Source organism: Delphinapterus leucas, chromosome 12 (genome assembly GCF_059928025.1).
Source record: "Delphinapterus leucas isolate spDelLeu-1000000601 "Yukka" chromosome 12, BTC_Dleu_Yukka2, whole genome shotgun sequence".
Lineage (NCBI taxonomy): Eukaryota > Metazoa > Chordata > Mammalia > Artiodactyla > Monodontidae > Delphinapterus > Delphinapterus leucas.
In genome coordinates, this window is record NC_143140.1 from 84,516,605 (window position 1) to 84,529,704 (window position 13,100).

Genomic DNA, 13,100 nt, shown 5'->3' on the forward strand with positions numbered 1-13,100 from the left:
TCAACGTTTGCCTCAATATGATTTTAATTACGTACAGATTGGGTAGCTGGAAGAAAGCACTGGAATTGAATAAAGTTAAACACAAGCCGTTTTATAAATGGCCCCAGTTTAGGTTAGAACGTATGCAAATGACTGCCGAGGACAGGGAGAGGAATGTGTGGTTTGGGGGAAACTCTGGGGGTGGGAGGTGACTCATCCTCAACCTGGGGACCCTGTTGATCTGGATGGAGAGAGTTTCCGGAAATGGTGATTATACTTCTTTTGAAGTTGGGACTTATGCTGATGCTTGCGCCTTTTTACTCAAATTCTTCCTGCCCCAGGACAGGGTTGTCTCTGCAAGATGAAATTGCTCTCTGGGCAAACGCCACCTTCAGTTTGGAAGACTGTGGGGTTGCATACGGCAGATCGGTAGTTTTGAAACTTTTTTTCCCTAATGGTGCTTTCTTGGGCTGTGTTCCTCGTTTCTCTGAAGTTAATTTGACATAATGAATTCAAAGGTGGTGTTGTTTACTTCATTCAAGAAAAGAAATGGAGGCAAATTGTGCTTTATCTGGCCCTTGGCCGTGCCGAGGAGAAAACCACGGCTCTGGAATGTGCTTTTCTCAAACTTTAACAACATAGCTTTGGTTTTCCTCATAACTTACCAGAATGGCTTTGACTTACTGAATATCTTTTGGGTAAGCCACTCTGAATTCCAGCTTCTCTTTTGTGAAATGAAGATACACCCCACAAAGCCAATTTACTGAGGCTTCAGGACCCGAAAGCTGGCCCATCACAGACCCTGCACACAGGGCTGCTGTGACCTCCAGAGGAGAAAAGATGGAGTTAGTATAATAAGGAGTAGAAATAACACCCGGATTTTTGGAGCCTCTTAGGATCACGTCAAACCATTTCAAGGAGGGTGCAAGCCTGTATTCTGTGCCTTTGCTGGTGAGATGGGAGGACCAGGAATTGAACCTGTTGCAGGAAGGGCCCGAGAGTGGGCTCCTGTCTAACACTCAGAAATGAATTGTCCAAGAAGACACAAGTACTGACCAAGCAAAAGACTTTATTGGGAAGGGGCGCCCGTGTGGAGGGCAGCAGGGTAGGGAACCCAGGAGAACCGCTCTGCCACGTGGCTCGCAGTCTCAGGTTGTATGGTAATAGTGTTAGTTTCCAGGTTGTCTCTGGCCAATCATCTTGCTTGGCCCATATTTGGTCTGAATCAGGGTACTTCCTGGTGGCACATGCAATTCTCAGCCAAGATGGAGTCCAGCGTGAAGGATCCTGGGCTGTTGGCAGGACAGTATTATGGGCTGGCGTCTCCTCCCTCATTTGGACCCCTCCCGATTTCTCCTGGTTGGTATTCGGCTGCAGCACCATGTTCCTTATCGGGATCTCCTGTTGTGAGACAGCTCATGCAAGTGGTTATCATGGTGCCTGGCCAAGGAGGGTGGTTTCAGTCAGCGGTTCCCTAACGAACCTATTAAAGGAGCAGGTTGAGGTCTGGATCAGGCATGGCAGGTTCTTCTCCCCCAGTATCCATGGAGAAGGAGGCAGAGTGAAGGGTCACGGGGAGGATGAGCTGCAGGACCCCAGTTGCTGGGGAGGAAACCACTGCCTTTGGCCGGGTGAGCAGCCGCGACTCCCACCTTCCCCCCGGCCCCCTGGCTGATCTGGATGGCGGCCGTGGCAGTGGGGAATGTCTGTGTCATGTTCAGCCCCCTGTCTTTGTATTTATGAATATTTGTATACAGATGCTAATCTGCAGACATACACACTCTAGTCTAGTTTTCTATTGTTTGAGCTTCAGTTCAGTAACTTTCCTTGGAAAAGTCACCAATTTTAGCCTAGAGGGAGTTGTGGGCTAATTAATTAATCAATTAATTAAAGTTCCTCCATAAGAACTATCTATGGAGTGAAATGTCTCACTCTGGGGGAAAAGGCAGGGCTATCAGTGAACTAAATGTGGCCTCCAGACTGTGAATTTCTTGAGGGCAACTTTCACATCTTACCCTCTTTTGTGGGATAAATGAAGACCAAATGAAAGACTCTAAAATTAATTAATTTCACTTGGCGGAAATGGATTTTTTAATGGACTCTTTAATAATGTGTTCAGATATATAAAAATGACATCTACCAGTCATATGAGTTAGTTTTTCCACGTTTAGGGAGGAACGAAAGGAGGGAGAGAGGGAGGGACGGAGGGAGGGAAGAAGGAAGGTCATTTGTACTTAATTTCAAATATGGATTCCTCATTTCTTCTCGCATATTTACTTCAGTAGCCTTAATATATTGGTTCCAGGCAAACTTTACCACTTCTAGAAGCCACTTCCATGGAGCCCAGATTCTTGGTTACCAAAATCAAAAGAGGCAAAAGATACTGGAGTTGGCTGCTGTACACAGCAAAGATCCACTGCAGCCCAAAGAATCAACCTTGTTCAGAGTGATGCAGTCCTTTCCCCATTGCTACCCCCACTCCGTCCCCTGTTGAGACTGCAGCCCTTTGTGGCCTAGGATGAGCTCAGACACAAAGAAACCATCCTCCCCCACACTAGGAAGCAGACAGGAGTGAGGCAGGGGCTTGGACAGCACACAAGGGGTGACTGATTTAAGTGGGGTTTGCCTCAGGCCCTTCACTCTGAGGGCCAGTTTTCCCTGGCTGACTTTTGCCGCTCTGCATTTAGTTCCTAATCCACTTGTGTGCCAAGTGGTAGGTGAGGAGCTAGAAAAGCCACAAGTCCTTAAAACATAGGGGCTGCCCTCAAAGTAGTAGAAAGCACAGACATTTAAACAACGATTGCAGCACAATGTAAGAATTTGCTAGAGTAGGGGTATAAACCAAGAAGAGGCAGCCCTAAAAAAGAAGCTAATAGTTATGCCTGGGAGTATCAGGGAAGGCCTTACAGAGGTGGGGATATTGGGCAAAGCCTTGAAGGATGAATAGCGATTCACTGGGCAGAGGCTCAGGGAGGGCATTCCAAACACTGGAGATGAAGTAAAGATATGCAGGTATGAAAGAACCTGGCACATTTCTAAATAGCCAAAAATTCAACATGGTTGGAAAACAGGAAAAATGGATGAGTGGGAATTCACTGAATATGAGACTGGTGCACCGGATTGGGGCCAAATTACAGTTATGATGGTTGATTATAATTATTTCTTTATACGTCTATATCTCCTGCCCAGGTGTATGCACCCCAAGGTCAGGGAATGGGTTGTACTGACTTTCTTCAGTCTTCCTGAATCCCACTGTGTTTTTAAGAGGGCCCAATGAATTTTCATTGAATGGATGCCTGAATGGATGTTGGGTGGTATTGGAAGTTATTTTAGCCCAGGCTGATGAGCTGATTGGACTATAAACTGGTCCTACATCACAGCAATTTGTTTGGACTTTACCTCTTGGGGAATATAGAGCCATTAAACAAGAATGATCTAAAGCTATCTGTGTCTGAGGAGGTAACTCTGGCTATAATGTGACAGATTCACTGAGAGAGACCGGAAGTTGGAAGGCCCGTTAGAAGACTACTGTAATGATCTGGAAGAAATGTGAAAAGGCCTGAGAGTGTGGAGACTTGAGAAATATTTATAAGGCAGCGTTAACATCTAGCCCAATTTTTGGTGACCAATGGAATGGGAGGGGGAAATCAAAGATCACTTTTGACTCAAGTGAAACTAAGTCTGACTTTCAAGTAGATTTATATTCAGAGATGAAAAGGAAAGGAGTTCCTAACACTTGGGCACTAAGCATAATTAACTTATTGATGTTGGTTTAGAACAATGAAACTAAGAGTTGACTAACCAATAAGATTTATGTGGACATAGGATAGAAGCCACTGATTTATATAGAATATGTAATATACATATTCATTTTGTAATATAAATAATATGCAAATACACAAGGAAAGAGTGTGTTCTGACATCACGAATATAATCAGGGCTGCCACACGTGGCCTCACAGGTTGTGCACTGCACAGATCTAGAAGCAGCACTTGTAATAGCAACAGGTCACCCTGTAAAGCTACTGTATGTCCCTCTTGGCCTTCAGCTCAATGCATTCAGACTCTTGCTTTTAGCCGCAAAGGAAGGTGTTTAGGATGGGAACTTGATAGACTTGCAAGGTTAAATCATCTGACGGGAGCCCTCCTATAGCCAGGTCATTAGTGTTAAATGTGTGTTGGGTAGGGGGTGTCTTTTCATGTTAAAAATGAGAGAAGTTTTTCTCCCTTTAAAGGACTTAGATTATGCTCTTATCCTGCTTTCTGACAGCAATGGGAGAATCCAGCGTTTTGTTAGTGGTGATGTTTTAAGGCCTCCTAATGTGTAATGTGTCCCTTGCCGTGGTGCTGGGCGTTTCTGCATCTTGTTCAGAGTGAGTAATGCAGAAAGCCACGTGGATTCAGCCTTTAGAAGGAACGGACTCACGGAAGGAGATGAAGAGAATATAGTTCCATATATTCTTTCACAACAATCACATGTTGCTTTAAAATTGGTGTGGATTTTGCTCACATGCTTCAGGGGAAATAGCTTCCAAAGGCAACAGACCACAGTGTAGCTTAGGCTTGCTCTCCGCTGTGGCATGGCCTGCCATGGCTGGGCTAAACCGTCACAGAGCTTCTCAGCAGACAGAGACTCAGTTTGGAGGATGCAGGAGGCTCTGCAGAACGTGTCAGAGAAGAGCATCTTCTTACATGTCAGACTACCAAGGGCTCACGGAAGGGAAAGCAGCCCAGACGACTGCATCGTAGACAATCTCCAGATACTCAGGCACTGGGGACCCAGTTGCCGAACTGTGGCCTGGCCTGGGGCCTCGGCACAGCGCAGGTAGTGTACAAGGATCTGTGCTTCCTCACACTTATTCATCTCGTGGAAACATGTCAGGCTGGCTCCTCCAGGGCCCTGCATTTATTTTAAAGAATGTTAGAAAGGAAATAGATCGCTTACCATCTTCCTCCCTCTTTGGGCGTGTTTATTGTGATTGGAAATCATTCTCGGCCACGTGGTTGTAGCTCTCACCCCACTCTTTGTGCTCCTAGGTTAAACAGCCCTCTGTGCAAATAAACAGAAAAGGGAGAGCTGTTTCATTCAGCTACAGAAAAAGGAGCGAAGTGCGAGCCTGGAGAGCTGGGAGGGTTCAGCATGGCTTGTGCTCTCTGCTTGTGCTTTCCCCCCGCCCGCAGAGCCAGGACAAGAAGCACAGAACGGGCCTCCGCCAGCGCTGGCTGGGAGCCCGGACCCAGGTGTTCGGCAGTGAACGGGACTGCCAGCCCTGGATTGGTGTTTGCTAGAATTTACCTGGGGATTATCTTGACTATTCCTGGTGGGGGAGGAGATCGGGCGCTGCTCTGAACTTGATTAAAACCTGAAAGCACGAAATAAAGCTGAAGATACTTTTGGATACCATCTATTTAAAAATTTCGTTCCAAAGCTAATAAAACCTCCAGCCGTTGGTACAATCGATTAGACTTACTTGCCATCGAAATCATTTTGAACACATTCTTAGAAGGAGCCCGATACTACCTAAGACCACTCAGTGACTGACACAGGTACTCTGCACCAGAGCCCCTCAAAACGCGGCATTTGTATAACAAATGAAGGGAAGTAGGCTTAAATTGTCATTCTTTTCGTCCTACCAGGCCTGGAAATAACAGTTGATTATTATATTGTTAGTTCCCTATTTCAAGCAAATGATTTCGTTATGTAAATCCCCCTTTAGCTTAAAAGAGAAAAAAGGGAATTCTCTGGTGCTCCAGTGATTGGGACTTCATGCTTTCATTCCAGGGGCCTGGGTTCAATCCCTGGGTGGGGAACTAAGATCCCATAAGCCGTGCCCCCCCCCAAAACAGGACTTTCTCCCCATGGATGGGGCTGGTACCATCAGAGTCCTCTTCCCGCCCCCACCCCCCGAAAAACCCTCCACAGATACAGAAAACCACACAAATCGAGCGTATGGCTTAATGAATCACCAAAGCCAGGAAATAGAACTGAACTACTGCATCCCCCCAGCCCCTTCTGTGGTGGCCACTTTCCTGTGTTTAACTTTTAATAGTTTTATCACTCAGTTGCGCTTCATCTCTAGATTCAAAAGTTTAATTTGCCTGTTTAAAAATATTTAATATACCTTTTAATACTCTTAAAAACTGTAGATACTTCCTCTAACTCCTTATAATTTACCTACTGAATGACCTTTAAGTAGGACTTAAAGTATTTAAGTTAAATTCTACCAGCCACACACTCGCTCACAAGTTACCTTGTGTTAGCTATAATTCTGAGACTTTTTTTTTTTTTGCAAACATAGTGATAACACCTAATTTTAATTGAAACATGGTAAAACCTAAAGATAGAAATAATTTAAAAGGCTAAGAAGCCAAAAAACTTCTTTTGAATCTAGACGAGCAATGGAAAGGTTGAAGCTGTCTGGCTGATGTTCAAGGAGAGCTTTTCATTCTCTGATACCATTTTGTGATGTGTGCTTATATATAATCATTACATTACATATGATCATCTCTCTTCTGGACAAAGAACGGAAATCAGCTATGGCTCTGTAAGAAAAAGCAAACCCAAAACCAAAATCACGAGCAAGCTGAGAAGTTAAAGTGCAAGGGCTCTGGTGTGACAGGGGTCTGCCTTTCTATTCTGGTTCTGCCACCACGTGATGCTGGGCAAGGCATCAGCTTCTCCGTCTGTACGGTGAAGATCATATTTATTAATCAAAGTCCATCCAGGGCCTTCCCTGGTGGTCCAGTGGTAAAGAATCTGCCTTCCAGTGCAGGGGACGTGGGTTCGATCCCTGGTCGGGGAACTAAGATCCCACATGCCGTGGGGCAACTAAGCCTGCGTGCCACAACTACTGAGCTTGCGCGCCTCAACTAGAGAGACCGCATGCCACAAATTACAGAGCCCACGCGCCCTGGAGCCCGCACACCACAACTAGAGAGAGAGAAAAAAAAAACCAAAAATGCATGCCACAACTAGAGAGAAGCCCACACGCCGCAACTAAGACCAGACGCAGCCAAAAAAATAAAGAAAAATAAATAAATAAAACTTAAAAAGTCCATCCATACTTCTGTTATGAAGAATGATTACTTATTAAACTCTCTGCCTTATTATTATTATTATTTATTTATTTATTTATTTATTTTGCGGTATGTGGGCCTCTCACTGTTGTGGCCTCTCCCGTTGCAGAGCACAGGCTTCGGACAGGCAGGCTTAGCGGCCATGGCTCACGGGACCAGCCGCTCCGCGGCATGTGGGATCTCCCCGGACCAGGGCACGAACCCGTCTCCCCTGCATCGGCAGGCGGACTCTCAACCACTGCGCCACCAGGGAAGCCCTCTGCCTTATTATTAATCTTGATTCTTGAAAATGTTAAACCTGAGTCCTTGGTGTAAAAATAAAAAGGTGTGAAAAACAGCATACTCAGGATCCATCAAATATAATTTCATTTACTTGTGGGTACTAATACATTATATTTTTTACCTGATAATAGCTTATTAGCATTGATAATAATAATGATAATAATAAATAAAATGGCGAATACTTGCAGAATAACATTTAGTTCATGAAATGCTTTCATATGAACTATCTCTGTTTTAATAGAATAAAAAAATCCTACCCTAATTATTTCTCCTGCTTTCAACATGTGCTAGTATTCTCTCCTCAGCCGGTAGTGAAGAGGAACTTATTAAAGACGCAGGTGATGGGTGAAGAAACATAAAACATAAACATCTATTCATTACTCTTCTATACATTTCTGGGGCTGTTTATTTTGTATAGTACCCAGTGCTTCTCATCATCACATAAGTCTGTACCACAAAAAAATATGGGTTAAATAACGGATAAGATAATTAATCTTGACATTATCTCATGTCATTGCTTGTTAAAAAATAAATATGCAATAACCAAGTCACCAAAATGACACAGTGAATTTAGCTGCCGCCCTGAGCTAGGTCTTACTGCATAGTCTCTTAAACCCACATCAGAGAGGCTTACAGCATGAGTAACTCAGGTTACTCTACAGGAAGATCTTTTTTCTCTCACCTTGAGTCCATACTCAGACGCCTGAGAAAGCATCTCCGCGTGGCCATCCAGTGGACTGCCACAAATCCTCAACCTGTAAGCATGGTATCTAGAATATGTCGGAAGGAAGTTGTGTTAAAAGAAAAGAAAACTGAGTTAACTGTTTTATCCTGCTAAGGAAGGTCGCAGTAACCTGTCATCCCAAAGGAGGTGCTGTTCTTGAGATTAAGATCATTTAAAGGAGCCCACATCTGGCTCCCTGGCTTCCACCTTCCGCACTCCGGAGGCTCTCCTACACTCTCTTCACAGTGGGATGCTGGGAATTGAGAGACCTTCCAGCAGCTTCCACAGTTCTAGCAATTCGGGCTAGATTGGGGTCCCATCTCCTTGAGGTTTAATCCCCTCTTCTTGAGTCTGACTCCATTGGTGTCATTGTGCCTTTTGTGGCTTCATGGCTGCCACCTTTCCCAGGCTGGGGGAGAAGGGCCCCTACTCTGTTTTCCTCTCTAGTCCTGGAAACTTCACCCCAGCCCCTTCTCAAGCTCTTCCTAGCTTTGAGCATTAGATGTGGGCATCCCATCCTTAAGAGGTTTGTCTTGGGTGAGGAACCAAAATTGTCCCCAGCTTCCTCTGGAGCTAAGTGCAAATTCATCTGCGGGCGGACGCTCCCTCCTGTGCGCGCTCACCATTACGCATGACCTCCTAACACAGCGCTTGTCACTTTGCTCTATAACTTGACGGCTTTCACAATTTTTTCCACCATCACCTACGAAAGGAAATATATTTTCCATTGCAAATCAATGCACACAGACGTATATATATGATTGATGCAGAGATATAGACATCTATCCATGTGAGTTGCCTCACCTTTACGCCATGCTCTCTGATATTTTCCATTCTGTGCTATTCTGTTCTACTTTGTTCATTTATTTATTTTGAGTGCTGTTCAAGACCCACTAAACTGGCTTCATGATCTTCTATCTAATTGGGCTACAAGCCGCTGTTGGAACAACATAGTTCTGATTAACTCGCTTGACTCCCCGCTGCCCCATCCCTGCCAGACTGTGACCTCACTGTGGGCAGGAGGTGGGGCTTATCCATTTCTCCTTTGTTGACTGACCACCCACCTTGGTGCCTGGCAGGTAGCAGATGCTCAGGTAAATACTAGTTGAACCAAGGAACCCAGCCTCGGTTGTAAAATGTGTGAAATGGAGAGGTACCCAGGCACACCTGTGGGGCAGTCGTGAGAACAGAATGAGATCATGTATTTAAAGCAGAGGACACAGGGCCTAGTGCCAACGGATGTTCAATTAACACACGTTTCTTTCTGGTTTTCTCCAACTGGCTCACCCTTTAATTGATGATCGGAACTGCGCTGCACTTTCTTTAACTAATGAGAGGTTTGAAGTCCATCAGCCTGAGGCCTCCAGACACTCAGCACTCTTGAGATTTTCCAAGTGCCATGGAGCCAGGGACAGATAGCCCTTCAGGGAGAGCAATTTCTTCTAGGGTTTAGCCCAGGCCAGCCTCTGGCTGTAAATAGGGGAAGGTCATGGGGCGAGTTGGTTTTGTCATACCCTAGTAGGACTCATTTCTCCATGAAAAGTGGAGACGAGCTCATTATTAGAATTTCTTTGCAAAAATGAAAATGACTTGCGCATTTTAAAAGACTACAAAATCAGCGTGAAATTTAAAGTGTTTTGTGACTCAGAAGTCTTCATCATAAGAGGTATTGTTTCAGAGCGCCAACACCTAAATGAAGTCTGATGTAGCAGAAAGAGCAGTGGCTGAAGAACTTGTAGTTCGATCAGTAACCGGTCACTAGACTGTGGGTAGGACAGCTTCTCTGGATCTTGTTTCTTCATCTTTGAAGGAGAATCCTACCCATTCCCAAGACTTTGTGATCACAAATATGAACTTTAAACCCCTTCATTTTACATTTGCTGGATCGTATTAACCGGCAAGGAGATAACATTTCACTGAAAACGTTATCTCAGCTGCAGAGTCTGAATCAAATACAGGACCTGCAACCTTTTCTCTTTATAACCATTTCTTGCTACTGTCGCGCAGCAATACTAAATGACGCTTTAGCTGACCTGATCACCAAAATGAAGAGTCAGGTTATCTGTCATCTGCATAAATGAAACTTCAAAAATCAGGCTTTAAAAAAAAAAAAAATCAGGCTTTTGCATGCATCGTCACAGTAGTAATTCGTTCTGAACTGTACTTCATCTTGTCCATGAAATGTCAGCTCTTCGTTTAATGCAGTGTGATTCGATCATTCACATATGAGTAATTTAACGAGCCCACTTGCTGTTTTCTTCCAGGACAGAATGACTCGGAAGATAATGGAGCTTCGAAGCCTAGCAGAATATGAAGTCCTTCCTCTGCATGGATCTCGTTTAAATTTAAGGTCAGTAGTGAATTCCATTTGCTACCAGCTGGTACCTGCCCTCTTCCCAGGCTCCTAACGAGCAGGCTGTCCTGAAGTTAGCAGAGCGGTTAGAAATGCCTAGCCTGCATTGGTATGAAAGTCAAGATGTTTTCAGATGTCTAGGAGAAATAAAATGCTTGGTGTGGGGAGGTTAGCAGCGCAGTTCTGTGGCCCCAGCTCCCTCATACAGAAGCTTCTCATTCGCTCCTTCTCGGCACTGCCCCTCCCCCCCACAAAGATTCTGATGGAAAAGAAAATCGGATAATAAGTGGTTCAGCTTGAAAGGTTAAGCTCCCCGCCAAAAATGTCAAGCAGGACTGCCTTCCCTTTGTTGTTTTCAAAATGAACATAGAGTCAGCTTCCACGGGGCACAGAGGGTGGTGTCACATGGCTTCTTGTATAGAGAGACAAAGAAGTTGGTGTCAAAAATGGTCTTCTGGGCTTCCCTGGTGGCACAGTGGTTGAGAGTCCGCCTGCCGATGCAGGGGACACGGGTTCGTGCCCCGGTCCGGGAGGATCCCACATGCCGCGGAGTGGCTGGGCCCGTCAGCCATGGCCGCTGAGCCTGCGCGTCCGGAGCCTGTGCTCCGCGGTGGGAGAGGCCGCAGCAGTGAGAGGCCCGCGTACCACAAAAAAAAAGGTCTTCTGCTGACTCATTTGCTGTCTGTTGCTCGTGTTTTGCTGACTATGTTAACCTCTGGTCAATCTCCCTGCCCTGCTGTAGTTTTACCACCTTCCGCCTAAAATTAGATGCATGTCCAACCACGTCACTCCCCGGTAAGGCCCCTGTCTCCCCCAGGATTAAATCCAGCCTCCCAGCCTGGCTTCCAAGGGCTTTGTGGCCCATCCCTGCCCGCATCCTCAGCCACATCTCGTGATGCCTCTTCCTCACTTCTGGACCCATCGTCTGTTGGGTCCCTCTGTGCCTTTGCTCTTGCTGTTCTCTGTCTGGCACGATCTCTAGCCCCCTCCTCCCCTGCCTGCATTGCAAGACTCACTCACATGTCAGCCCCTCTGGGCAGCCTTTCTGGGGCCCCCGGCACTGGGCAGCAGCCTTCTCCATTGTCCCTGCACACACACCTTCGTTCCTATACCCACGACATCATGTCCATATAACAGTTTTACTTTTCTCTTGAAACATGACATTAGCCATTTGTTAGCAATTTGTTAGCAATGGATCCAACCAGTTTTGTGAAACCACATCAGATTATTTCAAATAATTTTTTTGAGTAGAAAAAATATAACTCCTTCCCCCCAAACAGGAGGATCTTTGAGGCTGATTGAGAAGAGTGTGCCTCCTTTTCACCCATGTGGGGAGTAGTATTTTGCCTGAATTCCTATCTTTGAAAGCGCTCTTTTAAAATTTGTTATTGGTAAATATCCCATTGAACTGTTACATGAACATTAACGTTAAATACGTGGCTAATGTGAAAATGGTCTTCTTAGAAAGTTAGCTCTTTTTGTCAAATACATGAAAAAGGCCTGGGTTCAGATGAGCTGAGATGCCTGGTCAGTTCTGCACTCTTTCTGGGAAGAGCTTGAATTTCAAGAGCTCCCTTCAGCCGCTCCCTCCACAAATAAACGTGGGGTGAAAACCTCAGTGAACTGAGGATCCCATGTGGAGAGAATTCCATTTTTGTGGAATTTCACAGCCTGTGCTCACCGAATGGCATTCCTGAGACTGTTGCGTTTGGATAAGAAGAAAAATTCCCTGTGACCTTGAAACTTCCGTTTGGATAATTCCTCCTCTATAACTTCCTCACTGTATTCATGGCTGCCCGTGGATCCAAGGTCAACCATTTCTTCATGCCTGCTGAGAGACCGCAGCTTCAACATTTACTGTTTTGTTGCCACATCATTAGGAGCTGCCTCCTGGTTTGCACCGTAAAATTCTAGAGTGTAAACACTTGGGCATCTATTTTCATGTGTGGCAGACTCACACTGTGGGCACACACACCCCTTTTGTTACCTCTTTGAACTCTGAATGAGATTTCAGGAGTGTGCACCTCATGGGTAGATCCCTACCTTTGCAATGGGTACATACCCTACTCCACCCTACCTGTACTTTTCCCCCTACCTGAACCTCTGAGCCAAGGGGGAATAAACCAGCACATGCCAGCCCAACCCTGGCCTACAGACAGCCCTCCCTTCCAGACAGATACGCATGTGCACACGTGCACATTCTTGCCTGCAATCTCCCCGCCCCGCAGGCATAATACACATACCTGAAGGTTTAAGGCTGTCCTTAAACATGCACTGGATGGGGACTTCCCTGGTGGTCCAGTGGTTAAGACTTCACGCTCCTAATGCAGGGGGCCCAGATTCGATCCCTGGTCAGGGAACTAGATCCCACATGGCGCAACTAAGAGTCCACATGCCACAACTAAAAATCCCACGTGCCACAACGAAGATCCCGCACGTGGCAACGAAGGTCCCATGTGCTACAACTAAGACCCAGAGCAACCAAATAAATGAATAAATATTAAAAAAAAAAAGAGCACACCATGGATGTCCACCTGGGGGTCCAAATATGGGATGAGACTGTGCAAAGGCACACCTTGAGTAATTTCTGAATATTCCTCCCATTTTTCTTTGTATATCACCCCTCTTCCCCTCCCTTAGCCAAGATGTATTTCCATGAGGCCATATTTCTCCTGGTTCCTGTCTT

At 45.5% G+C, this 13,100-nt stretch overlaps 1 protein-coding gene across 5 annotated transcripts in view; it reads left to right on the plus strand.

Moving 5' to 3' along the window:
- Nucleotides 1-13,100, plus strand: part of SCAF8 (SR-related CTD associated factor 8) — a 201,047-nt gene that overhangs the window by 160,228 nt on the left and 27,719 nt on the right. For all 5 annotated transcript variants that reach the window (XR_016395260.1, XR_002642778.3, XR_016395263.1 and 2 more), the window contains one exon: nucleotides 10,326-10,411. The gene's annotated coding sequence lies outside the window, so the exon portion shown is untranslated. The remainder of the gene's footprint in view (nucleotides 1-10,325; nucleotides 10,412-13,100) is intronic.